General features: G+C 49.8%; 1 protein-coding gene across 10 annotated transcripts in view; it reads left to right on the top strand.

The window, feature by feature from the left end:
- Positions 1–27,993, top strand: part of MPRIP (myosin phosphatase Rho interacting protein) — a 130,868-nt gene that overhangs the window by 948 nt on the left and 101,927 nt on the right. The window lies entirely within an intron of this gene.

Here is a 27,993-nt window from a genome sequence, read left to right as displayed (position 1 = left end):
CTTCCCACCCAGCTCTCCAGTGACTTGGCGAGGAATGAGGACACCTGTGGGTCCTGGGGAACGTGGGTTCCCTTCTCCCTGTCTTATCTGTCAAATGAGGGCTGTAGGATAGTTGAGTGTCTCCCAAACCTGTATCAGTTACAGTCTTTAAAAATACAGAGTCCTGGGGCCCCGTCCCTGGCGTGATTTAGGAGGTGAGGGAATTTGTATTGGTGACAGCAGCTTCCTGAGAAGTTGGGCTGTAGTCCCCACTGGCCTTTGGGTACCTTGCACTGGTTCCTGTCTGAGCTCCCAGTGTTCTTGGATTCTCTGGAACACTGGGAGGGCTTTGGGACATGCAAATTCCTTGGATTTCCTGACCCAGCCTTGTGTACGTCCCCTTGGGATGTGTGCGGCCCCTCCTTGACGTCTCCCCCAGTCTCAGCCCTCTTCTGAGCTCTCTGTCATCCCCCTGAACCCGGCCAGGGGAGCTCCCTTCACATTCCAGTGCAGGGTGACCTAGTTGTAGCCACTCCTTTTTCAGAAGAACCCCTTAGAATTGCAAACAGTGCTTTGAAGTATACCGGCCGGCCAGGCTGTTTCTAATGCCACTTAAGTGCTGACTGGGTTTGACTTGTTTACATGACAGACAAGGGAGTAGGGTGGCAGAGCAGGGGTTATGGCCTGGGAAACGGTGCCTTCTTCTGAGGTCAGGTTCCCAACAACCAGGAAAAGACTCCTTTCATCTAAAACCAAAAGCTTAACCAAACACTCAAGGCTGCAGAGTTGTAGGGCCAGGTCAGCTTGGGAAGGGTAGAACTCAGTTTCCTGCTAAAGTGTTCAGAGTGTGGGGTGGGCTTTTAGGGGAGATTCCCTTGTCTCCTGGATGCCGTTTTCTGCTAAGCAGTTTATGTGGTGATGAGGGTCCTAGACCAGGAGTCAGGAGCCCGTGCTCCTGGTCTTGGCTGTCACTTCAGCTGCGTGACCTTGAACAAGTACCTTTGCCTCTGTAGAGTTTCATCTCGTTTTCTATAAATTAGGAGCAGGGATTCCTGGCTTACCTCCCTCACCAGGCTGTTGGGAAAAGCAAAGAATAATACCTTATTAGACTTCCCCCCTCCCTTACGATTAAAAACAAACAAAAAAACACCTACAGAATAGTACACTTGGATTTAGGGAATTCCTGAGCTTGGCAAGTGTTCTTCTGAGAAAGTTTCCTGGTTATTCCAGGCAACTGCCAAAATTGCTAAATTGAGTACTCACACTAAATAGGGCCTGTTTTCTGATTCTTAAGCTTAGATAAACTAGAAAGGGATCTGCATATTTGAGTTGAATCTGTTCAAAATTTTTATTTAAAAATATTTAGAACTTTGATTATTGAGTCAAAGAGGTGGGGTCGCACATTTAAAGTACTTTTCTCTATCACTGTATTGACCGTTGAAGTGTGAGTTTTGAAACAGGCTTGAGTCCTCTAGGGCACAAATGGAATGGTAGTTTCTGAAATAATGAGTGGGGTTATTTGTGCTGGGAGAGATTAGGCCAGCCTGCTACCTCCTGGGATCTTTCAGGAAGAAACTGCTCTTGAAAAGAGAAGGAGGGAAGCTCAGGGCTGTTGCCAGCAGCCTGAGCTGCTGCTCTCTGCATCCGGCCCTCCCCCAGCCCTACTCTCATCCTCATGGCTCCTTTAGAAAACCTCAGCCAAGCGGTTCCCATCAGTCTCCCCCAAGTCCCTGCTTCCTGCTGCACTTCCCAGCCCTGAGCTTATTTTAGACGGTCCAGGCTGGAAGATAGATCAGCGATTATTGAAGCCACCCCCTCTGTAAGAGGAAAGGACACCAACACTAGTGATGCAGTGAGACTGGCTTTTGCCCCGGGATGTCATCGTCCCAGAGGCAGACATTTCTCTGAGTTTTCCTATTTGAGCTTACTTCCTCAGCTGTGGGCTTGGTTTTTCCCCTAGAGAGGTACGGAAACCTTCCAGGGACCTGCGTTGTAGCATCAGAACTGGAAGGCGCTGAAGATCAGCTAAACGACCTTTACCCGGGAGAAGACCGTACCCCAGAGAAGGCAGCAGTGTGCCCAGTGCAGGGACACAGGATTCTTCATCTGCTGTTCTTTGCTCATGTTAAGGGCCTGCCGTGGCCATCCCATAAGCACACGGTCAGGAGAGTCATGTCGAGGATGGTTCTGTTGGAGAACGCGCCTGGGAGGGCAGGCTGTGGGTATCCCCCTGGGGAGCTTGAGATTGCCGGCTGGGACCAGACGAGTTCCTTCCTGTCTCCTCGCCCCTGGAATTCAGAATGATCTAGGACAAGTAACCAGTGACACTTTATTGCTGGTCACGCCACCCTCCAGTCCAGCCCGTCCACAGGGTGATGTTTATCCTTCAGTGCTTCTCTGCATTTCTCTACACACATATGGACTCAAACACACAGTTAAAACCTTTTCTAACCTAAACTGCATGTGCGCATTTACAACATTTGTTTTTCTGGTTAGTAACAGGTCTTACAGCTCTTTTCGTGGTATTACATTTCGATATACCGAAATCATTTGGTACAGCGTACCCTCAGAGATGGGCCATCGTTTAGCTATTCCCTTATTGACTGACAGCAAGCTTACTTCTGGGTTTTGCTGTTACAAACAGTGAATGCTTCAACGAACAGCTTCCTAAATGCTTTTTGGAGTTTGTGTGCCTGCATGAATGCAAGTATTTCTCTGGGGGCAAATACCCAAAAAAGAATAACTGGTTGACATCAAGTGCATTAAAGTTTTTTACAGATATCACCAAATTGCCTTCCTAAAATGGCTGTGTCATATCATTGCCAGGATTGGATGTTATCAAATGATTTCATTCTTTAATAATTTCCCTAATTACCAGTGAGGTTAAGCTTCTTTTTGTAATATTTATTGAATATTTTTGGGTGCGTGTGTACATTGCCAGTTTGTATAATCTGCTCGTTTTTTATTGGGTTAATTCCCCTGCCTCTCCTGCCCCACGCCCCTGTGGACTTGGAGGTTTCTGGATGGACTCCAGATTGGGGTACACACACTTTGCCCTACAAGGCCAGATAGTAAATCTTTTAGCCTCGTAGGCCATATGACCTTTATGGCCACGATGCAGCTTTGCTGTTTTAGCTCAAAAGCTGCTCTGTGTAGCTACTGTAGACAATACGTAAACTAATGGGACAGGACTGTTGCCAATAAAACTTTATTTACAAAAGCACGCAGCTGTCAGGATTTGGCCTGGGAGCCATAGTTTGCCTCCTCCTGCTGGAGATACTAATCTGCACCTGTCCTATAGTGCAGGTATTTTCTCCCAGGTGTCACTTATCTTCTAATGTGATATATGGTCATTTATCTTTATCATGTAGTCGTTTTAAGTCAAATCTCTGTTTTTCTTTATAGTTTCTGGTTTTAATCTCATGCTTACGAAGTTCTTCTTTCCAAGATTATAAAATAATCTCTCATATTCGCTTAGTTCTTTTATAGTTATTTTTATGCTTAGTTTCTTAATCCATCAGATTTGTGTTTTAGGAAAATAATCTGGCTGAAGGCAGAAGCTCTAACAGAGCACCTGGAAGTGCTCCAGGTAAATTACAGTGAGGGTCTTCACCAGACAGACAGTGCTGGCCCGGAGGGCGGGCAGGGCTCGGTGGACACTGGGGCTGGGCTAGTGGATAGGACTACCTTTACTAGACTAAGGAGAATAGACTTGGAGTAGATTCGGGGGTGCGGGTGGGGGTGGGGAGGAGCCAACAGTAATATGGTAAGTTTGACCTTGTTGCGGTCCACGCGGGCCCACGCAGGCAGCAGGTGGTAAGCGCTAGAGGACAGGTAAGGGCCAGGGGAGGAATTGTCACGTCACAGGAATGAATGCAGTTACCCGGGAGGCCATGGAGACTGAAATGAGAAGAGGGGGAGCAGATGGTGGTGGGAGGTGAATTGGAGGGCTTGGTGGTTCGTGGTAGCAGCGGGCCTGAAACCTGGGGTTCTTGGCTTCCAGGTCCTTTTCCCGGCTTCAGTGTGGGTTTCCAGGGTGCTTGGTGGGTAGGAACCTGATGTTATGTCTCATTCTCCCGCCAACTTGTGCGACTTGAGGCATCACTTGTTATCACTGCATCCGGACTTGAGTTCTACCGCTGTTTCGTTGTGGGACTTGAGCTGGGTTGTTTTCCTTCCTCAGGCCTCGATTTTCCCGGTTGCAGAATGAGGAGATTGCTTTTGATCTCCCCCAGGGCTCTTCCTGTCCTCCACCGTCTCCTCTCAGATCTCTGGCTGTGCCCGTACCCCACTGCACAGCTGCTGGGGCCTTGGGGGAGGAACCCCAGACATAGAGGTGGGCGGGCCAGGACTTGGGCCCTGTGAATTATTTCACTGACTTTCCTTCTGTGCCTGTGACATTCTTAAAAGCTCCAAAGTATGGAATTTCTTTATTTGATTTAGCATTTATTTCAGAAGTGATGAGGAGAGTGCATACCCATCTTTTTAGAAGATTTATAATTTGTGCTCAGATTGGTAGATTATTTGGCAGGAGGTGTATCAAAAATCCCAGACTTTACAAATGACCAAGAAGCTCATGAAAAGAGGCTCAGCATCATTAGTCATTAGGGAAATGCAAATCGAAACCACAGTGAAATACCACTTCACACCACTAGGAAGATTGTAATAAAAACAGGAAAGTAAGAAGTGTTGGTGAGGATGTGGCAAAATTGGAACCCACTTGCTTTGCTCAGGGGAATGTAAAATGGTACAGCCACTGTGGAAAACAGTTTTTGTCAGTTCCCCAAAAGAATTACTGTATGACCCAGTAATTTCACTCCCAGCATATACCCAGAAGAATTGAAAACGGGTATTCAAACACTTTGCTCACAACAGCGCTATTCACAGTCGCCGAAGGGTAGCAGCAACGCACGTGTCCGTCAGTGAACGGATGGTGGTATGTCCATCCACTGGAATATTACTTGGTTATGAAAAGGAGTGAGTACTGAGGCATGCTACAACATGATCGCACCTCAGAAACGTGACGTTAAGTGTAACGTCAGCCACAACCTCTATACTGTATGTTTCTGTTTATATGAAATATCCCGAGTAGGTAAATCCATAGAAGCAGAAAGCAGATTAGTGGTTGTCAAGATTCTGGGGGAGGGTGGAATCAGGAGTACCTGCTAATGGGAGCAGGGTTCTATTTCAGGGAGATGAAATGTTCTAAAACTAGATGGAGATGCTGGTTGCATAACCTTGTGAATGTACTAAACGCCACTGAATCGTTCAGTTGAAAATGGTTAATTTTATGTCATGTGAATTTTATCTCAAAAAGAATGTACAAGAATCAATCTCTCTGTCTCCCTCTCTGTCTCCCTCTCTGTCTCTCTGTCTCTCTCTCTCTCTCTCTGTCTCATCCCAAACCTGCCCTCTGCTTCTTGTGACATTAGGAGTGAATATCTGATTTTTTTCTAGGGGCTAGATCAGGGATTAGCAAATTTTTGTAAGTGCTAGATAGTAAATATTTTAGGCTTTGTAGTCCAACAGGCTAAATCAAGGAGTTTATATAGGTATTTACATAACCATTTAGAAATACAAAAGTCATTCTTGATTTCGGGCCTTTCAGAAGCAGCTGGTGTGCTGGATTTGACCCCCCCGAGCATGGCTTGCTAACCCCTGGGTTAGACCAGCCCTGTCCAATGGAACTGCCGTGTGAGCCACATGTGTAATTTAAATTTTTCTAGTTGCCACATTCAAAAAGTAGAAAGAATCAGGTGAAGTTAATTTTAATTATATTTTACTTAACCTAACGTATCCAAAATATTATTTCAACATATGAAGAAGTTCTCTGCAATTTTACCATTGCACCTTTCAGTTCAGACTAGCCCCTTTCCAAGGGCTCTATAGCCACGCGTGGCCGGTGCCCACGGTGTAAGATGGGGCAGTTCTGGCTGCAGCAGCCGGGCCCACAGCCGGGCCCACAGCCGGGCCCTTGAGGCCCTACAGGGAAGCACAGGGTGGGGAGGCTGTGGATTTGTCTCCTCCGTGGGGGTGTTGTGCAGGCAGTTGCATTAGGATTCCTGGAGTGCTAGTTCTCTCTTTACTCCTGTTTGTATCCCCCTTGGTGTCTTTTTGCCAACTCTTAGGGGTTCTTTCTTTGAATGTTACCTCTTCTTTGGTGATTCTTTTTAGTGTGGTTGAGAGCTCTGCGGCTCTGATCCCCACTCCCTGTCCAGGGCCAAGCTGACCTGTCCTGTGGGGCGTGAGCGACAGCGTGGGGGGCAGCTGGCGTGCCCCTCCAGGCTCAGTGCTGGGTCTGCTAACCACATCTGACACAGCCCTTTGTCCTGGCCGAGTGTTTTGCAGCTGTATCCCAGTTGTTTTTTCCCCTGCATTTTAGCCTGCTACTTGACCTTTCTCTCCGAATTCTTTTTCCCTTGCTACACAGAAGGACTACAATGGAAGACCTATGTTCTATTCTTGGCACAAACTGTGCAGGGTGATCCAGGAAGGTCACTTATGTTCTCTGCGCCTCGGTTTCCTGCCCATAAAGCGGGTGACCATATTCTATTTACAGGGAGTGGTGTGCTAAAGGAGGGGGCCGGTCAGGCCTGTGGCGGTCACTGAACCCCCTTTGTGGTCATTAATATTTCAGGAAGCATGCGTAGGCCCTCTCCTGTGGAGAACAGCCTTTGTTTGTGCTATCTCCTGATTACTAGGAGCCTGCTTAGCTGAAATAAAGACATTTGACTTGGAATGTTTATCTGTAAATTGTTCCCAAGCTGCCATTTAGTCTTGAAAGAGAGAAGAAAGTATTGCAACCAGGGAAAAGAGACACAGGGAAGTAACTTCTCCTGTGACATCCTAATGCTGTGTGGGAGGGAGGGTGGGGAGAGGTGTGAAGAACACTGGATGCTAATTTGGAAGCTTTCAACCTGACAAAACAGACTTTTCTTTTCTCCTTGGAAACTCACTATCCAACCTTGCTTTTCCCATCTGAAATGACACAGTTGGACCAGGTCAGTGGTTTTCAAACTTTATTAAATCTAGGCACCTTTACTCAAAGGTATCTCATATAAAATGCTATGTATGGAACAGAAAAGGCAACAGTTCAGGGGACATGGGGTCGGAGCCGGGAGCCTGGCCTCTTGGCCACCTCTGCTTCCCACCCCTGGGGCCGGCCTCCGGTCACTCCCTAGATTTTGTGGTTCTTTCAGTTTTAGCAGTTGAGGTTTCTGTGAAATCCTTCAAGGTAGTTTTACAGCTGCCCTGGGGCAGGACCCTGAATGCACAGCCCGTGCCCCCGTCATGTTATCACTGCCTTTGGGGGTGAGGGAGCCAGTGCGTTGATTCGCTGGCATTTTGTGTCTGTAGACTGGAACTGGAGTCTTCCAAACCACTCACTGGTTTTCTCCGTCAGGGTCATCCTAGTTCACGGGAAACCACAGCCTGGTTTTTGCCTGCAGCCTGTAACCCTCTAGCTTCTTCCTCCCCTTGAGCTCAGCTTGGTGTTTGCATGTTGTGCTGGCCAGAGGCCTGCTGCCCGCCCGTCTGTGGGGCAGGAGCGCCGAGAGTGAGTGGGTGGGCCTGTTGGGGCCCCCTGCGCCTCCGCTGCACCGAATCATGGGTCCGGGCCATGATCTCATTTTGCCCAGGAAGCTGGGGAGGAGAGCAGGGCTGGTGGCAGCGTGGCCACCAGTAGAAGAGGGGACGTGGGGTTTCAGAGGGGTTGGGTGGCCTGCCCAAGGTCCCGGAGCTGCCTGGCGATGGGCTGTGATACAGATCTGGCTTCCACGAGCGTTCTGCTCCAGTCTCCGTGTGGCAGCAGTCTGTGCCCCCTCTCCATGGGAAGGCCACTTTGATTTGTAAACTTGGTACTATTTCCGTAGGAGGCTGGGGTATTGCAAAACAAATCAAACCTGTTTCATGGACTTCCAATACCCAGCCATCGGAGGAAGGGCCTGCAGGGGCTGGGGGATCCCCTGCCATTAAGCAAGTGAGGGGTTGCCTGCCCCCAGTTAGGCCCAGAGACGTTCAGTGACCTGCTGAGGTCACAGGAAGTCCAGTGGGGTTTTCCAAAGTCCTGTTCAGCCTCCTTGTCTGGTGACAAGTGTTAACCTTTGCTATAAAAAACAGGGCCGTACCCTGAGCTGGATTCCTTCGTTGCTGGGGTGTGTGGGGTATGGGTGGGGAGGGCGGCGGAGCAGGACACGTGCAGGTCCTCACGCAGGTCCCACGTCCCCACACAGCGACTGGGCTGGCCTGTGGCCGCAATCAAACCTTTGGCGTAGCCCCGAATAGGAAGCATTGTTTTCCCTTGAAAGAGGAATTCAGATTCAGGAAACATTGTGTTCTTGGTCTCCGTAGGTCCCCAAGCACAGATTTTAACAGGCTCCCTGGTGCACCTTCAGACCTAGCCTCCTGGCCCATAGCTCAAAGGTCGGGGAGGGAGCCGCTGCCGGGAATCCCTGTTGGACCAGAGAAAAAGCCGGCGTCTCCTGGGGCTCTGGGTGCCACACCCAGAGCCTTTCCGCTCGGGCTGCTGAGCGAGACCTGGGGTTGGGGTGTTCATTTGTCTTCTGCTTGGGGACCCGCTCTGACCTAGAAATACGGCACAGTTCCACTTTTCATTTAAAATGTGCTCAGGTAAGGGAATAGAATGGGGGAGCACTTGCAGCTCAGATTTGGGTTCACGTCCTGGTTCCAGTTTAATGCTGATTGAGCAGATTACTTGGAGTTTAAGTGTCTGTGTCTCTCCTCTGAAAACGGGGGGCTCTAATAATACCCATGTGTTTGGGTGCCTTTGAGGATGGTGGAAGGTATGAGAAAGAGCAGGTGCCGAATTTATAAATGCTTCAGTGTAGAGTGGGTGCTCCGTAAGTGGGGTTCATTTTGCAAGTGCCGACCCAGAGAGGGGGACCTGCCACTGTGATTTTATGTGACGCTGACCCTCAGACTGTTTCTGTCTACCCGGTGCCCACAGATCCAAAGCCTAGGCTGTCTCCTCCCACTGGCTTGCTTGGCACCACCTGGCCACTTCCTCACGGTAGCCCAAGGCGCCGGAAGGGCCATCGTCATTTTGCTTGCTTGGATCTGATTTTCAGCCATGTTTGGATATAAAGATTGAACTGGTTTTAAGAATTTTGAGTGCGCAGGAAGTGACGAAGCCAGGTGCCATCAGCCCAGGACTTAGCAATAGACAGCATGGACGGCTCCAGGGAACAGCGGCCAGCACAGTGCCCCCGCGCCCCAGCCCCTGCCAAACCTAGATGCGTGCACAGTGCAGGTCCCGTGGGTGGCAGCAGCAGATCCCGATTTCAGAAGTCGCTTTGCACGGAAGTACCTGAGTTGCCATCAGCGAGGTGGGGGGATTATCCCGCTGGTGTCCGTGGGAGCAGTTGTTGGGAATTGAAGTTACCGTACCCTGGGGCCTGGGTGAAATGGCCAGAGGAGGGTGGAGAGCAGCCGGGTCTAGTCCCAGATCGGTGGGCAGGCGGGCAGGCAATCTGGTCAGGACATGTCCTGGTCCTTTGCTCACCAGCGTTGGTTCAGCCCGCAGGTGGGTCCTACTGGTCTCCCCACCGCCTGAACCCCCAGCCTTTACAAGTTACGTTCTGCCAGGGACTGGAGCCTTCTGCCAACGGGATCCCTCCACAGGCTCTTAGTAAGTAGAAGTAGCTCCAGGCGAAAGCCTGTAAAAGCTCTTCTACCGTAACAGGCAGATGCCATCTCAGCAAAGAGCCCCTGATTCTCAGTCCCCACCTCTCCCTTCCCACACAGAAACCCTGTGAGCTTCGGGGTCGTCTTCTTTGGGGAGCTGGGCCAGCTAGCATTGCTATGGTGCGGAGGTTTTCCTTGACTTCGATTGAAGGAGCAGTTGACATGCTCTGGGAATATCGTCGTGGTGGTGGTGGCATTATAGCAAACAGTAATTGCTGTATGCCAGGCACTATTAACTCATTTATATTCACAGCAGCCTTATGAAGTAGAAAGATAAGCAAACAGATGGAAAGAGGTTATGTAACTTGCCCAAGGGCAAAACAGTTAATGGTAGAGCTGGGACACAAACCCAGGCTGCCTGACTCACGGCCTCCTCCTTCCACTGTTTCTCACGCTGACCCAAGTGGGTCAGGTGGGCCTTCTGGACACTGTATCTCCCGTTGGTGTGTGGCCCTCGGCCCCTCATGTCCAGGGGCCAGGCTGTCCTACTGGAGGGGCGTGTATGTGCTGGGAAGGGTGTGGTTGGAGGATGAAGCTTATTTAGATTTCCTGTCTCATTTTTATCCTTTTCTATTGCACTCTCCTGTCCTACCTGTTTTTTAATGGGAAGCACTGCTTTTTGAAGGAAAGGGTGTGACTCTTTCCTGCAAAGCTGTTGCCCCAGAAATTTGCCCCCACGCATTCTCTAGCGTTCCTCCTTTGCCACGAATAGCGTCATGTTCCAAAAATCCCACGGCCATGGGCTCCTTGTCAAGACCACACAGGGGAGAGGCTTTTTAAAATGCCCCTTTCCCCTCGCCTTCCAGCGGCTGCAGCCCAGGGAGCAGCCCCGGCAGACTGGGCTTGCAGGGCCACGTGTGGGGTGAGTGGGTGCTGAGCTGGGGAGCAGGAGGGAGGGAGGAAGGATGAGCCAGCCACCAGCTGTGCGCCCTGGTCTCTGTGCCTGGGATCTAGTGAGCGCTGTGGGGGGGTTGTTTTGCTTTTTGTTTTTTGTTTTCAGGTGAAATTTACATAACATAAAATTAACCATTTTAAAGTATACAATTCACTTGAATTTAACGCATTGGTAATGTTATCCAAACACCAGCACTCTATAGTTTAAAACATTTCATCACTATGGATTTACTTATTTCTATCCCTGTGGATTTACTTATTCTGGAAATTTCTTCAAAATGGGATCCTAGAATATGTGCCCTTTTGTCTGGCTTCTTGCACAGTGTCTTTTAAGAGTCCGTCTATTGGTAGCACGAATCAGGACTTCACTGCTTTTTTATGGCTGAGTAATCATCCCTTTTACTGGTACAGCGCGTTTTGTTCATGTTCATCTGTTGATGCGCATTTGGGCCGTTTCCACCTTTCGTCCGTTGTGAATTGTGGCGCTATGAGCACATTTCTGTTCGAGACCCACTGCCAGTTCTGGGTAGAGCCCTGAGGCGGAAATGCTGGGTCCTGGGGTAAGTCTGTCAGTGCACTGCGGTTTGCGTCAAGCCAGATGTTAGCACTGCAGACAGTTGGGTGGGAGGACAGCGGGAGGGGGCGATGGAACCTGGATGGTCCTGCCCACAGCCCAGGGCTCCTCCGATGGAGGAGTCCAGGATGGAGACCCTGGGCCCAGGGCAGCTGTCAGGGCTGCAAGCACTTGTGTGTGGCTTTGAGGTGGTGGCCGGACAGCGTGGGGGATACTGGTTTACTCCCGGTGGCGAGGTGCGTGGGGACTGCTGGGAGGGCCACGGTTCTCATGGGGCCTCCAGGGGCTCTGGGCGTTGGGACAGGGAAAAGACCGGATGCGGCCCATTGGCCACTCTGTTACCAGTTTTCAAACTTGATTTCTCCAGCTGTAGAACGAGGAGCTCACTGTGAAGGCTGCGGGCGTGGCGCCCCCTGTCAGCACCCACCCTGCCCGCGCCCCACGCTTGCTCCCCTGGGCCCTGGAGCGCAGCCTCTGAGCCGCTTCCCTGCTTGAGAACCACTGATTTACTCTGTCCCTTATGTTACTGTGCTTAATGTGACGAAGTGTTTGATGCCTACGGAAGAGCTAAGCGGCATGTGCGTACACCGTATGTGCCGCGCGGCTAAGGGACACCCAAGGGGACTTGGTGTGGCCGGTCTTTCAGCCTCTGAGTGGCCAGGATCCAGGGCAGGGGACCCTCAAGCAGGTGTTGGCTGCGTGGGGTTCAGCCCCTCTGGCCCTCCTCTCCGTGGCGGAGGTTTGCCTTGTTGAGAGGACAGTTTCCCTGGCCAGAGGGTGGAGGAATCTGCTCGTTTCTAGATGGACTGTGACACAGCTGCTGGGGCAAGTGCGCTGTGACACGGGCCTTGTAAGCTGTGACACGAGAAGGACGGGAGGCTCCGTGGTGTGGGTGACAGAGCCAGACAAGGTAATCAGCTTGGGGCTCACTGGGAGCGAGCGAGCACAGCCCTGAATCGGGCGGGCCCATTGGGGGGCGGGCCCATTGGGGGGCGGGCCCATTGGGGGGCGGGCCCATTGGGGGGCGGGCCCATTGGGGGGCGGGCCCATTGGGGGGCGGGCCCATTGGGGGGCGGGCCCGTCGGGGGGCGGGCCCGTCGGGGGCGGGCCCGTCGGGGGCGGGCCCGTCGGGGGGTGGGCCCGTCGGGGGGCGGGTCCATCGGGGGGCGGGTCCATCGGGGGGCGGGCATGCCGGTGTGGGGGTGGGGCGCTTGGCTGGGTCAGTGGGTCTCAGGACCCTGGGGTGTTCTTCCTGGTCGAGGCCCTGAAAGGCTTTCGTTTATGTATGTCACATCCATAGTGTTTACTGTATTAGAAATTAAATCTGAGAAATTAAAAAATAGTTCTTAATTCATTTAAAAATAAACCTGTTACTTGCTCACGTAAATAACGGTTGTATTCTGAAAAATAACTTTTCCAAAACAAAAACGATGTTGTGAAGAGCCATATTATTTTAGCTTTTTTGTAAATCTCTGTAACATCTGTCATAATGAGAGACAGCTGGATTCTCATATCTTCTGCGTTGCGATCTTTGTGTCGTCTTGTCGTGTAGCCTCTGGAAAACCCTGCTATATACATCAGTGAAAGAACGAGAGTGAAAAAGGCAAATGAGGACTAAGTATTTTTATACAAATACTTTTGCCCACAGCCCCCGAAATGGCCTCAGGGGCTGTCACACATGGAGAGCCATTGGCTTCACTCAAGTTGGGCCCTTGGCATGAAGGCCCCAGTGCCTTGATGGCAGCAGTGGGGACTCCTGTCATGGGGCTGATGCAGGTGCAGCGTCTGGGCACACACCCGAGGCCTCTCTCCCTCGGAGTGAGGCGTCAGACGTGGGGGGGACAGAGGGTGACGGGGGCCACCGTGCACGAGACCTCCTTTCTCTGGCAGCCAGCACCTTGGGGACTGGCTCACCCTTACTTCTTGCCACCAAGGGCTCTCTGAGGAATCATGAAGTGCTGGTAAGGCACACAGTGTGGGTAGGGACCCCGTTTGAAAACAGCGGGCGGTCGGGGTGGGGGAGGTAGATTTTATCCTCCCGACTACACAGATGGGAGACTCCACAAGGGAAGTCGCTTTGCTTTTCTGCTTCACCACTGCGCTCTGTAGCTCTCAGAAGGGAGGGGTCAGAGATGGAGACCGGGGCAGCGACAGGGCCGGCTGGGTCGCCCATGGGGGCAGCTAGAGGCAGCTGAGGGCGAACAGGCTGGGGCAGGCAGTTCTCTTGGCTCTGCCACTGATTTACTTGTGGCCGGAAGGCGAGACGACCCTGGTCTTTCCATCTGTTCTCTGGGCAGTGCTTTATAACTTCCAAACCCTATTCTAATTCCTGACCTGGAGCTTGGTGTTCGGGCACATGAGTAAGAGGCACGGTGGTGGCCAGGTGGGCCGCCCCTCTCCCTAGAGATACAGGGATGGGACTAGGGTCGGAAGTCAGGGTGGAGAGGGGCTTTGGATTCCTTGGTCTAGAAGTGATGGCTGAGTCCTGCTGCCTTTTAAGTGTGGATGGGAAGGAGATTCAAGGGCATCTTGGAGAGGTCTTAAGTGACACAATGGGATCTTTTATTTTTTGGGAAGCTCGGATCAACTTTCAGAATCTGCTCAGGAAAATTGCCTCTTCTCTTTGGGATTAAAATGTTCCTTGGGTGCTGGCCCTTGGATTTGGTAGCTGGACAGGAATTTTGATACCTTCAATGCTAATTAGAGTTATCCCCCCCATAGACTCGGGTCTTTTAGTTACACCACTATTTCTGTTATGACTGTATTTTTTTATGGCATCTGTTAAAACCTTTTCCCTGCTCCTTCCTTCTCTGCTCCTTGTTCCGGCCTCTTCAGCCCTCTGCGTCCTCATTGCTGGGGAAGTCTTGGTGAGAGGCCTGTGGAGGTTTCCTCTGGCAGGTTTTCAGCTTGAGCTTGGTCTGGGTCTGCTTATACGGAACCTCTCAGGACCCCGCTTCCTTTCCAACACCTTGTTTAAAAACAGTCACCAAACATGTACACAGATGTTACCTGTCGCCACAAGGTAGAAACAACCCCGGATTCCAGCAAGTGGAGAAGGGATAAATAAAAGGGTGGCCCATCTGTGCAGTGGCGTATTATTTGGCCATAAAAGGAATGAAATATTGACACATGCTACAACATGCATGAACCTTGAAAACATTATGGTAAATGAAAAAGCCAACTGTTGCAAGAGACCCCATAGATCTCATTCCATTCATATGAAATGTCTGGGAGAGGCAACGCTGAGGAGACAGAAAGGAGGGTAATGATCGCCAAGGGATGGGGTGGGTCAGGCACAGAGGGTTTGGGAAGTGATAGCTACAGAGTACAGTTCCGCTGGGAGGCGATGAAATGTTCTAAAATTGATTGTTGTGGCGGATGCACAAATTATTGAATTGTACACTTTAAGTGGGTGAGCTATGTGGTAGGTCAGTCTGATCTCAAAAAAATTATTACAGAAATACCCCCAAAGAGTTACAACCCCCACCTCATTTTTGGTTAGTGCTTGTAATTCACATTTTGCCAAACCATTATAGGTACACCTTATTTTATTGTGCTTCGCAGATACTATGGTTTATTTACAAATTGAAGGTTTGTTGCAAGCCTGCATCGAACAATTCTGTTGGTGCCATTTTTCAATGGCATTTGCTCACTTATTGTCTCTGTGTCACATTTTGGTAATTCTCACAATATTTCAAACATCATCATCCTCATTATCACGTTTGTATGGTGATCTGTGGTCAGTGATGTCATTGCTGTAATTGCTTCGGGGCGCCATGAACTGTGTCCACATAAGACAGGAAACAGTGTGTGTGCTCTGACTGCTCCACTGACCGGCCGTCCCGCCCGTCCCTCTGCCCCTCCTCGGGCCTCGCTATGCCCTGAGACACAGCAATATTGAAACTAGGCCAGTTAATAACCCTACACAGGCCTCTACGTGTTCAGGTGAAAGAAGAGTCACATGTGTCTCACTTTAAATCCAAAGCTAGAAATGATGAAGCTTAGTGAGGAAGGAATATTAAAACCAAGACAGGTCGAAAGCTAGGTCCCTTGTGCCAAACAGTGAGCCAGTTGTGAATGCAAAGGAAAAGTTCTCGAAGGAAATTAAAAGTGCTACGCCCGCGAACACATGATAAGAAAGTGAAAAGGCCTTATTGCCGATATGGAGAAAGTTTTACTGGTCTGGATAGAAGATCGAACCAGCCACAACATTCCCTTAAGCCAAGGCCTGATCCAGAGCAAGGCTAACACTCTTCAATTCTGTGAAGGCTGAGAGAGGTGAGGACGCTGCCGAAGAAAAGTTGGAAGCTGGGTGTAAGGAAAGAAGGCGTCTCCGTAACACAAAAGTGCAAGTGAAGCAGCCAGTGCTGACGGCGAAGCTGCAGCAAGTTCTCCAGGAGACCTAGCTAAGATCATTAATGAAGGTGGCTACAGTAACCAACAGATGCGCAGTGTACAGGAAACAGCCTCACATTGGAAGAAGATGCCATCTAGGACTTTCGTAGCCAGAGAGGAGAAGTCGACGCCTGGCTTCAAAGCTTCAAAGGACAGGCTGACTCTCTTGTCAGGGGCTCATGCAGCTGGTGACTTGATGTGGGAGGCTCTGAGTGGTAGCTGACCAGGACTAGAGCACCCAGGAGAAGACCCCACTTGGGAATGTGCTTCCTGCTGGGAGGGCACCAGCCTTCAGCCTCGGGAGGGGCTCACTGTTGTGATTAAGGCAGATGATGGGGCCAGGAGGTCTCGGGGCACCCCCTCCCTAGCTGTGTGGCCTTAGACAGGTCACTTAATCTTTCTGTGCACCTTAGTTTCCTTGTCTGTACAGTGAAGGTATGAATGGCATGTACCTCGTAGATTTGTTGTGAAGATTGAAGGGTGGTGTGAAGTACCTGGGGCCTCATAAACCATGGCTGTTAGTTCTGTTACCAGTGGGGAGCAGGGCAGATGTGACAAGAGGAAATCCAGGGCCACTTCACACAGACCTCCCAGTGTGTGTCCTCTAGGCCACAGAACTGATGCTTTCTGCCAGCCTTGTCACTCAGGAGGCTGGACTTTTCACCCAGTCACATGGCCCTGGGCCCTGATCGTGTTGAGTCACTGGCACAGACTGTGGCACAATTATGAGCATGGTCGTATTGGCTGATTGATCTCTGCTGACTTCTGGGGGTAGGTGACAGGCCCTGGAAGCTAATGGAGCCAATGGAGCCCACATTGAGGAATATAGTTTGGGTCCAGAACAGAACGGCCAGCAAGGTGGTATTCTTTGGGGCTTGAGAACCGCTGGATGAGTTTTAGAGAGGAGTTTCAGCATTCTCCATGTAGCATTGTGGGGACAAGTTTGTGTAAGATCTCTCGAGGGGCCTGCAGTGATGGCCAGTGCTGATCGGCCCTGGCAGGTTTGTTCTAGAAGAAAAGTCCCAGTTTCTTGGGGCCCGTGGCCCTACTGGGCACGGTCAAGGTGCACGGTGGCCTCCGCTGTGGGTCAGGCCGATGGGCAGGTGGCTCCAGGGACAGACTTCCCTCCTCAGTGTGCTTGGGCTTAGAGCTGTCCAGTCCTCTTGCTGGCCATCTGGGTGGTCTTGGCAGGGGTACGACCGGAGACTGGACTTTGACATTTGCTCATGTCTCCTTTTACTGACTTACATCGGAATATCCCAGAAAAGATAGGTCACCTTGACGTCACCTGTAATTTAGAAGCTTATAAAGGTGGCCAGACGGCTACTACCCAGGCACCATTTCTTCTTTTAAAACTGAAATGTAGAAAGTATTAAACAGTCTGTTTGCTATGGTTGTAGAAGCATTTCTACAGAGAAGCTCTTCTGGGAAAAAAAAATGGCAAGGAACCAACTCCAAAAGTGTAGAAGACATAGAAGCCTGATTTACACACATCCGGCCCGTGGTCTTTCAACAAACCCTCTGCCACAGTGCCATTTGCCTCTACTTACTGCTCAGGTGCAGCTCCCCAACCCGACCTTTGGCCTAGAAATCCTGGCCCCAGGAATCGCCCCAGAGCTGGGGTACTGGTCCCTACAGACACGGATTCTTCTTCAGGACTGCGTGGGACGTTTCCTCCTGAATAACTTCCATGGGGACAGTTCTGCGTGGAATTGAGGCGTGCAGCCTGGCGTGCGGGCAGCCCGTGTGGGGTTTGCATGCTCTGCCCCTACCCCCAGTCAGGAGCCCTGGGCTCCTGCAGCCCTGCCCCTCACACTGCTCTGGGACCCCCCACTCACCACGTCCACTGTGGGGCTCACTCCCCGGAACACTGCCAGTTCCCCATCCCTGCCCCGAGTTTGGTTTGAGCACCAGCCGTGCGCATAGACTCTGAGATCTTGTGACCCAGTGTGTGTTTGTGTGTGACGTCATTTTTAAAACAATGGTATGGAAAGACGTGTGTTCTCTGTTATTGTAGACGATGAGATTCACAGAGATAATGTGCTGGGCCACACGACTGAGTCAGTTATGGAACCAGGATCTGGACGTGGGCCTCCTGTTCCCAGGCCAGGTCTTTACACTAGCGATTCATAGCTGTTAGGCGTGCCATTGGTGGAGGCTGGAGGATTAGGTGCTATGTGGTAGCATTACTTTACCAAAAACAGTAATATTAAACAAAAAAATCCAGGACTCGTTCATGATTCCAGCAGTCAACATTTTCTTGTGGAGTCCCAATCTTTCTGCGTCCTGCTGCATTTTATAAACAGACCACAGTTCTGCCTCCTGCCCTGGTGGTTTGCTCACGGCTGGCCTGCACTAGACTGAGAGCCCTCAGGGGACGGACTGCGCCCTTCTGTGGTGGCTGAAGCCTGAGGGCCTCCAGCTTTCGAGCAGCTCCGGGGAAGCTCTGCTGCACATGTCCAGCAGGTGCTGCCCCCCGGCTCTGCAGGGGGCTGGTTCCCTGGAGTCCTGGGGTTGCACTCTGGAGGCTTGCCTGAATTATTTATAATTAATGGCCGCGGAATATTTTAGTGAGTTGATAAATTAGCATTCATTCACCGTTTCCTTGTTGGACATGGAGTTCCTCCCAGATCATGAGTGGAACTTTTTGCTTCTCTGTTATTTCTTTAGGCTCAGTTTCTGGCCGTGGCGTTACTGGGGCGGGAGCATGGGAACGTCATCGTTCCTGCTGCATGTGGTCACACTGCTGCTCTGGGAGCGCCAGCTTTCCCACAGCGTGTCTGCTTTTGGTCTTTGCCAGCGTGGCACGCATGGTGGTGTGCTGGGTCGGCTTCAGAGAAGGGAGACGTGAAGCTGAAGTTCTGCTGGCTCTTCAGCCGCCGGGAGCTAGGGCCCTGGGGACCTGGGAGCGCCGTGTGTGCCATTCAGAGGTGTGGGCTGGGTCGCCCAGGTCGTGGCTGGGAAGGCCTTCCCCCCAGTATTTGGCCAGTGGTTAGGGAGCAGCTCAGTTCTCAGCTGGGTGGTGGTGACGCAGAGTGTGTCCACTGATTCATTCCTGTGTTTGCTTTTTCGTTTCGTCACCAGAGCCCCGCTTTGTACTGGGCACCTCACTAGACGAAGGCGAGATTCCTCCCCACGGGAGCTAAGGTGTTGGAAAAGGAGCCCCTGGATGGCTTGTGGGGGTCGGTGGGACGTGGGAGGGTGAGCAGGGAGCTGCCAGGAGGGGCAGAGATCCCTGCAGCCCGAGAACTGCTTGTGCACAGCCGAGGCCTGAAACGTACTTCTCGCTCCCCTGGGAGGTGGCAGGGTGACAGCAGTTCAGAGATGGAGGAGGCCGGGGTGTCCTGGATTTACGGCCGCAGCAGCCACAGTACCATCTTCGTAAACAGTTGGCTTTGAGTTGGTTACCATATGTGAAGGGACTGCTGGATTCTGAGCGGCCTGCAGAGGGGACAGTAAATCGCCCTCTTCCGTGGGGTAGAAGGTGTTTGTATGTGGAGGTGAGGGCGCCCCAGATGGTGGAGGGACTTCAGGATGATGGGATTATACCACGGGGTGGGAAGGGTGGGACCCTTTTGCATTGATGGTTTTGGGTCTCCCCTCTTTAGTACTGTATTGTGTGACGTGTCTGGTTGCCTGTCTCAATGCCACATGCTCTGAGGCGGTGTGAACCCAAGGGGACAGAAAAAGTGCGGTTAACCACCTGTTAGAATCTGGCACTGGCTCCCCCGTCTCTCTAGACCACAGACAGGCCACATGGCTCTGAGAGCCCAGGTTGCGATTGGGTGGCTGGGTGCAGAGGCCTGTGTGCTTCTGGGCAGCATCCGTGTGGCCGCTGGACAGCGCCCGCGGCCCGCCCGCTCGGCCTGCGTGGCCCGCACCCTCACAGCTGGGCAGCTTGATGCGATCCAGGGGTGCCTGAGGCGGCTGAAGCGGACGCACGGGGCAGGAGGAGCTCTCTGGGGCAAGTGCGCAGGCCCGACAGGGGCGGGCGCGTGTGCATGCGCGTGGCCTCCGGGAGAAGCCGCTGGAAGGGCCAGGAGAGCGCGTGCCGCGCAGCCCGGCCTGGGCACAACCCCAGCGGACTGCAGTGGCTGCGGAGGCTTTGTGGCGGGGGCCTCTGGCTCTGGGGCGGGGGCAGGTCGACCTTCCAGTGTTACCCTGTGTGTGGCTGAAGGGAGCATCCGGGAAGTTACAAGTTTGATTTTTTTTTTTTAATTAAACTTTTTAACTTGAGATGATTGTATCGTCCCACGCGGTGTAAGAAGTGATCCATGGCAAGCCCGTGTATCCGTCACCCAGGTTCCCTCAGCGGTAACTTCTTGTAAAATGACATCCGGTGTCACAGCCAGGACAGTGACATCGGTGCAGACCAGCTGTGGCCCCTCCATCCCGGCAGGAGCCCCCCCCCCCCCCCCCCCCCCCCCCCCCCCCCCGCTCCTGCCTCCTCACCCCTGGCAGCCCCCGATCCGTTCTCCATTTCCATGGATTCCACCTCTCAGGCATGAATCATGCGACGTGTAACCTTTGGGGACTGGCTTTCTTCCCTCATCACAGTCCGTTGGTGGTTCATCCAGGTGGGGTTATCAATGGTCTGTTCTTTCTTATTGCTGACGAGTATCCCGTGGTGTCACGTGCCAGTTGGTTTCACCCCTCACCCCTTGAAGGACAGCTGTGTTGCTTCCAGGTTTGGGCTCTTAACAGTAAAGCTGCTGTAACCATTTGTGTACAGTTTTGTGTGAATGTAAGTTTTCATTTTTCCGGAATAAATAAATACCCAGGATTGCAAATTGCTGGATTGTATGGTAGCTGTGTGTTTAGTTTTTTAGGAAACTGCCCAACTGCTTTCCAGAGTGACGTACCATTTTACGTTCCCCCCAGCAGTGCGTGAGTTATATGCAGTTGACTCTTGAACAATTCAGGGGTTAGGGGTGCTAACCCCCAGTGCAGTCGGAAATCCCCATATAACTTTTGACTCCCCCAAAACTCAGTTGTTCTTCAGTATCCGTGGGGCATTGGTTCTAGGACACCCCCACCCCACCCTGTGACACCAACATTCGAGGCTGCTCAAGTCCCCTGTGGAAAAGGGCGGAGATCAGCGCATGCGGCTGGCCCGGCGCAGCCGAGGACGCCCAGCTGCGGGCTGCACACAGGGCACGTGTTCATGGGACAAGTCTCCGGATAAGTGGACCTGCGCAGTTCAAAGCTGTGTTGTTCAACGGTCAACTGTACTTCACAGCCTTGCCGGCATTTGGTGGTGTCACCATGTGTCTTGTGTGTTTTTTTTAATTTAAGTCATTCTGATAGGTATGTAGTAACATGTTGTGTTGTGTTAATTTGCCTCATGGCTGATGATGTTGAACATCTTTTCATGGGCTTGTTTGCCTTATGTATATTTTCACATCCAATGATGTAAAATACCTTTTCATGTCTTTTGCCTGAGTTCGAATTGGATCGTTTTTTTACTATTAAGTTTGGAGAGGTCTTTATGTATTCTAGATACTAATTCTTTGTTAGATACAGTAGTACCTTGGTTTTCGAACGTCTCCATTGACGAACATTGCGGTTTACGAACGCCGTAAACCCGGAAGTAAATGCTTCGGTTTTTGAACACGCCTCGGAAGTCGAACATGTCACGCGGCTTCTGCTGAGTGCAAGATCCTGAGGCCTAGCGGTCGGCTGTTTTCCAACATTTCAGAAGTTGACCGGTCTTCCAGCACGGATTACGTTAGGAAACCGAGGTACCACTGTATTTGGTTTGCAGCTATTTTATTCCACTCAGTGGCTTATCTTTGCACCCTCGTAAGAGGCTCTTTTGTGGAGCCAAAGATTTTAATGAAGTCTAATTTTCTAATTTAAGTTTATATTTCCATTTTGAGTTAATTTTTGTATAAGGTTGAGATTTACGTATTTACCTTTTGCTCGTGGATGCTCCAGCACCATTTGTTGAAAGAGTCTCTCTCCTCCATTTAGTTGCTTTAGCACCCTTGTCAAAAATGAAGTTGGGCATATTTGTGTGGGTCTGTTTCTGGGTTCTCTCTTCTGTTGCATTGATCTGACGTGTTTAACCTCCACTAATACCACACAGTCTTGATTACTGCGGATATATAATAAATCCTGTAATCGGGTAGATGGATTCCTCCCTCTTCATTCTTTTTTTTTAATTAAAAAAAAACTATTCTAGTTCTTTTGCCCTTCCATATGCATTTTAGAATAATCTGGTCTATATCTACAAAATGTCTTGCTGAGCTTTGGTAGTAATTGCATTAAACCTGTATATCAATCTGGGGAGAATTAACATTTTAGAATCTTAGTCTATGAACACAATATGTCTATTTATTTAGATCTTTGATTTCTTTCATCAGCATTGTGTAGTTTTCAGCATACAAATCCTGTGCATGCTTCGTTAGGTTTACACCTAAGTATTTCATTTTTAAAAAGCAATTGTAAATGGTCTTATATTTTTAATTTTGGTGTTCACATAGTCGTTGCTAGTATGTAGAAATATAATTGAGTTTTGTATAGCAATCTTACATCCCGCCACCTTGTGGACCTCACTAGTTCTAGGTGTTTTTTCTATAGATTCCTTGTGATATTCTATATAGACTGCATGTCATCTGTAAATATTTTATTTCTTCTTTCTGATCTGTGTGTCTTCTGTTTCCTTTCCTTGCCTCATTGCACTGGCTAAAAATTCTAGCACAGTGTTGAATAAGAGTTCGGAGAGTGGGCATCGTTGCCTAGTTCCTGATCTTAGAGGGAAAACATTTAGTCTTTCACCTCTGCTCTTTTCTAATCTAAGCATTTTAGTGCTATAGCATTCCCTCTCAGGACTGCTTTAGTTGTTTCCCACAAATTCTCATGTGTTCTTACTATCTTTTATAATTTCCTTTGAGATTACCTCTTTGACCCATGAATTATTTAGAAGCATATTGTTTAGTTTCCAAATATTTGGAGATTTTCCTGTTATCTTATTGATGTCTCATTTGGTTTCATTGTGGTTGGAGAATATACTCCATGATTTCAGTTCCTTGAATCTATGGAGGTTTGTTTTATAGCCCAGGATATGATCTATCATAGAATATGTTCTGTGGGCACTTAAAAACGTGTGTGTGAGGAGGTATTGTGCTGTTGTTTGTTGGACTGTTCTCATAACTGTCTACTAGATTCTGTTGGTTGATGGTTTTGATTTCTTTTGTATCATTGTTGATTTTCTGTCAACCGTGTTTCCCCGAAAATAAGACCTAGCCGGACCATCAGCTCTAATGTGTCTTTTGGAGCAAAAATTAATATAAGACCCAGTCTTATTTTAATATAATGTAAGACCGGGTATACTATACTATAAAATGATATATACCATAATGTAATATAATATAATATAATATGATACTGGGTCTTATATTAATTTTGGCTCCAAAAGATACGTTAGAGCTGATGGTCTGGCTAGGTCTTGTTTTCGGGGAAACACGGTAGTTATTCTGTCAGTTGTTGAGAGAGTGGTGTTGAAGCCTCCAACTATAATTGTGGATTTCTTTATTTCTCCTTTCAGTTCTATCTGTTTTTGCTTCATATTACTTTGTAGCTTTGTTGTTTGGTGCATATACAATACATTTAAGATTGCTTTGTCTTCTTAGTGAGTTGACCCTTTTATTATTATACAATGTTCCTTTCTGACTCTGGTCATTTTATTTGAAGTTTGCTTTATCTGATGCTCATACAGCAACTCTGTTCTCCTTTGATTAATATTTGCATAATGTATCTTTTCCATTCTCTTACTTTCAACCTGCCTGTGAGTTTCTTATAGATACTATATAGTTGGGTCATTGTTTAAAAATCCACTGTCAGTCTGTCTTTAATTGGTGTATTTAGACCATTTACATTTAGTATAATTATTCATATGTTAAGTCATACTTATTTTTTGTGTCCTGTTTGTTCTCTTTGATTTTTATTTATCTTCCTGCTTGAACTTTTTTTTTCAGAATTTCATTTTTTTATGATAAATTTGATGACTTATTTAAAGTGATTTTTTTTAGTAAAGGTTTTTTAGTGCTTGCTCTAGGCATTGTATTAAATATATGTGTGTATATATTACATATGTATTATATATCAAATATGTATTTTATATATATATAAATTGTCACAGTCTACTGGTGGTATCACTTTATCAGTTTAGTTGAAAGGAGTTCCTCCCTTTACACCCCTTTGTCCTTTTCTATGCAATATCTTAAGTATTTCCTCTATATAATTTAGAACCACATTGGACAATGTTATTATTATTGCTTCAATTGTCAGACGTAATCTAGAAAACTCAAGGGAAGGAAAGCTTGATTTCATGTAATGTTGCTCACTGTGTTCTTGCTTCCTTTATTATGATCCAAGTTTTCTTCTTTTATCATTTCTGTTTAAAAAACTAATTTTAGCCACTTCTTTAGGGTAGGTCTGCAAACAAATTCTCTTACTTTTCCTTCATCTGAGAATGTCTCAATTTCCCTTTTTTCCGAAGGATATTTCAGTGGGTTTCTGGGTTGACAGTTGTTTTCTTTCATCACCTGAAAAATATTGCGCCACTTTCCTCAGGCTTTCGTGGTTCCTGATTAGAAATCCACTGTTATTATATTTGTTTTTTTTCTATCCATAGCTGTTGTTTTTGTCTGGCTGCTTTCAAGAGTTTTTCTCTGTCTTTAGTTTTCAGAAATTTCATTTTGGTGTGGATTTCTTTGGATTTCCCCTTTGGATCACTCAGTTTTTGAATTTATAGATTGCCACTCTTGCCAGATTTGGGGAGTTTTCGGCCATTCTTTCTCTAAGTGCTTTTTCTGTCGCTCCTTCCTTCCTTCTGGGATGCTGATGACACAAATGTTAGACCTTTTGTTATAGTCCCACAGGTCTCTAAGACTCTGTTCTTCTCTTATTTGGTTTTTCAGTCTGTTTTCTGGTTGGGTAGTTTCCATTGTTTTATCTCCCAGTTTACTGATTCTTCCCTTGGTTCCCATCATTCTGCTGTTGAGCCCATCTATGAAGCTTTTTATTTCAGTCATTGTATTTTTCAGTTTCAGAAATTCCATTTGGGTCTTACACCTCCTGTTTCTTTACTGAGGCTTTCTGTGTTTTCATTTTTTCCAATCACGTTCATAATTTCTGTTGAAGCATTTTAGTATGGCTGCTTTAAAATTGTCATCAGGTAATTCTGACATGTCTACCTGGTGTTGGCTCTGTCAAATGTCTTTGCTCATTCAGTTTGCAACTTTCCTGGTTCTTGGTATGACAGTGATTTTTCAACTGAAACCTGGACATTTTCGTGTTGTGTTAGGTGACCCTGGCTTGTGTTTGACCCTTCTCTTTCAGTTGGTTTTTTCTGACACTGCTTCAGCCGGGGAAGGGGAGACACTGCCTTTTACTTTCGGGTGCCGGGTGGAAGCCCAGTCTCCCTGCTGGGCCTCTATTGACACCTCAGGCAGGAGACTCTTTGTTATTGTGGGGGTGCAGGGGGAGTTCAGCTCCCCACTTGTCCTCCTTTGACACTGCCCCAGCTGGGAGAGGGAGAAGCCTTGTTACTGCTGGGTGGGGATGAAAGGCCCAGCTCCATACCTGACCTCCCTGGAAGGGATGCTGGGGTGCTTCTCAGATGGCGGGGTGGGGGTGGGGGTGGGGCTGCGTGCTTTCTGTGGTGTCTCGGTGGCGTGGGGTGGTTATTGTCCAAGACTTCTCTGTCTTGCCAGCTGTCCCTTCTCTGGCTCTTTGGCTGGAGAGAGCAGGCTCTTCTTTGGGGGTATTGCTGTGTGTGCCCACTGGCATTTCCAGGTTCCTGCGCCTCCAGTCTCTGATCTGGGACAATGAGGTGAAAAGAAAACCCAGAGCACGTACCTCTGTGTCATTTCTTGGGTCCCGAGGTCCCCAGCCCATCTGCCTTCTTCCTTCCACCTTTCAGTCTCCTTGGATTTGGCTTATATACAACGTCCGGGGTTTTATTTGTACTAAAGAAGAATAGGGAGAATTATATCTACTCCATCTTCCAGGCAGCAGAAGTTTCAGGGAACCATTTTTGGAAGGGCTTTGGGTTGAGGAGCCCACCCAGACCACCAGCTGCCTCTGTTTTATCGGGTGTGTGAGGGAAGGCTGAGGTGAATTGGCCAGGAAGCAGGCCGGGGAAGCTTCCACGTGGGACTTCCACGTGAGGTCTAGGCCAGTGTGCTCTGTCCAGGGGAGCCTGCTGCAGACAGAGCTCAGCCCCATCCTTTGGGTCCTCAGAGCCCAGCTGGGATCCTTAGTGTGGACAACAGATTCCTGCGTCTTCTGTATCCCCCACGCCCCCAAAGGGAGGAAAAACCCTGGCCAGAAAACCACGAAACTAGCATACCACTCAGAGTTTGTAGAGCTCATTCCCGTGCCAGCTGTCCTGGGTTGTCTGTTTCTCAGTCTGCTGTTCAGGTTGTCACAGGTTCTCAGGAAGACGCCTCTTGGGGTGAGGCTCCCACAGAAGGTGAGGATTGAGAGGGAGGACCCCCTGCTGCCTTACACTACTGCTCGTGGCCTCTAGTCCTGTGGGACGGGACAGCGGCTCTGCTGGGCGCTTCTGGACTTACCGACGTGGCTGGGCCTGCTGTCGGCATTTTCAGGTAGTCTGAGGAATAGTGGGAGAAGCTGCAGCACTTCCTGGGCAGGTGGCCGGGTGAGGACCGCAGCTCTCCAAGGAGGAGGAAGCTCTGAGTGCAACATCCTGGCGCTTTTTGGGTGTGTGGACAGGGTTAGAGTGTGATGTTCCCAGTGAGAGGCGCTGAAGAGTTTGCAGGAGGGAAGCGGCACGAGCTGCTGTGCACTGTTTGCGGCCCCATGCCTGCAGTCAGCCTGCGTTTGGAGCGCTGCACCTTTGCTTTAGCTGTGCCTATGCCCAGAGGCTCCTGTCCATCCCCCGCCCCGCCCCTCGCCTGTGTGTGTAGGGGTCCTCACCTCTGTCCCGGTCCTTCCTGCTCCCCTATTTGCTCACCTGGTGGCAGCGCTGTCCCCCAGCGACCGGAGTTGCATAGCAGACACTGGAGGTTCTGGTCATCCAGCCATAGGCACCGAGTCAGCCCTTTAGGTGTTTCTTGCTCTGCCCCCAGCTCTCTCAAGCCTGTGCTCTCTGCCTCTTGCTTCCCGTCTGGCCTCTGTCTGGCACATTCCACCTCCCTTCCTACTAACCAATGGACTGGGTTATTGCCCTTTGACCCTTTGTCTCTGTCTCTTTGAATGACGTTTCCAAAATCTCACTGGGGGGAGCATGCACTTGAAAACATGTAGTGACCCTCCTCGCTTCCCGACCCCAACCCAGACATGGTTTCCTTAGGTGTGGGAGAGGAGTCATTAGTTTGCCTTCCCTTCACACTGTGAACCCATTAAAATAGGAGCAATTTCTTATTTATCTCTGCTTTCCCATTGTCTGACACACGGCTTGGTAAATGAGTTTTTTAGCAGCTTTATTGAGATAACGATCATACACCGTACAGTTGACCCATTTAAAGGGTAGACTTCGATGATTTTCGGTGTATTTCCAGAGGTATGCAACCATCACTACAATCAATTTTAGAACACTTTCATTATCCCAAAAAGAAACCCTATAGCCCTTAGCTGTCACCCCCCAGTCCTTGCATCCTCTGGCCCTAGGCCACCACGAATCCTTCTGTCACCGTGGATTTGCCTTGGTGAAGGCTCTGGATGGAATGTTACTGGCTTCCCAGCCCGATCCTCCTCCCAGAGCACTTGTTTCTTGCCCTGTGCCCTCCATTGGCCAGGCTTTCCCACCTTTCAGGACAACCTGTACACCTGAAAGGGTCCCCTTTGGGGCGATGTGTAGAAGGAAGCTATGGCCAAGCAGGGTGGGTTCTGGCAGGCTCCCTGGTGTGCAGCACACGGGTGCGCATGCAGTGGGCCTGAGCAGACGTGTGTGAGTGACTAATGACGCCGATGGCCTGGGGTGAGGTCTCGTGCCGGTCCCTCAGTGCTCCTGCCGCCCCTTTCGGGAAGGTCAGGTAGATACAGCTGATAATGTACAGTCGCCCCGAAGCCCTGCGGCCAGAGATGGGGAGGCTGGTGTTCAGTCACAGCTAGCCAGAGACGGAGGAGACGCGACTGTGGTCTAACTGGATTTCACAGGTCGGCTGAGAGGCGAAGGGGGGAGTCACCTGGCCCAGGATCCCTGCCCCAGCGCCGACCTCTGCATCCAGTGCCAAGTGTGCACAGCCCTGAGGGTGCGGGAGAGTGTGCGCCTGCCTGGGGGACGGATGGGCGCCGCTGCTGTTTGCTGAGAAAACAGACCTCTACTCTCTTGGCTTCTGCTTTCCCAGGCAGAATTTCATGCCACATACCCAGGTCATGGCCCTCCTGGGTTGTGTCCCTCTAACCCCTGGTTCCCTGCCAGCACCCACTCCCGTGTTTCCTCAAAGCCAGCCTCTCCCTTCCTTCCTTCAGCCTAC

This window comes from Rhinolophus ferrumequinum, chromosome 21 (assembly GCF_004115265.2).
Source record: "Rhinolophus ferrumequinum isolate MPI-CBG mRhiFer1 chromosome 21, mRhiFer1_v1.p, whole genome shotgun sequence".
Classification (NCBI taxonomy): Eukaryota; Metazoa; Chordata; class Mammalia; order Chiroptera; family Rhinolophidae; genus Rhinolophus; species Rhinolophus ferrumequinum.
The sequence above is the reverse complement of the archived record's forward strand: the minus strand, read 5'-3'. Positions and strand labels throughout refer to the sequence as shown.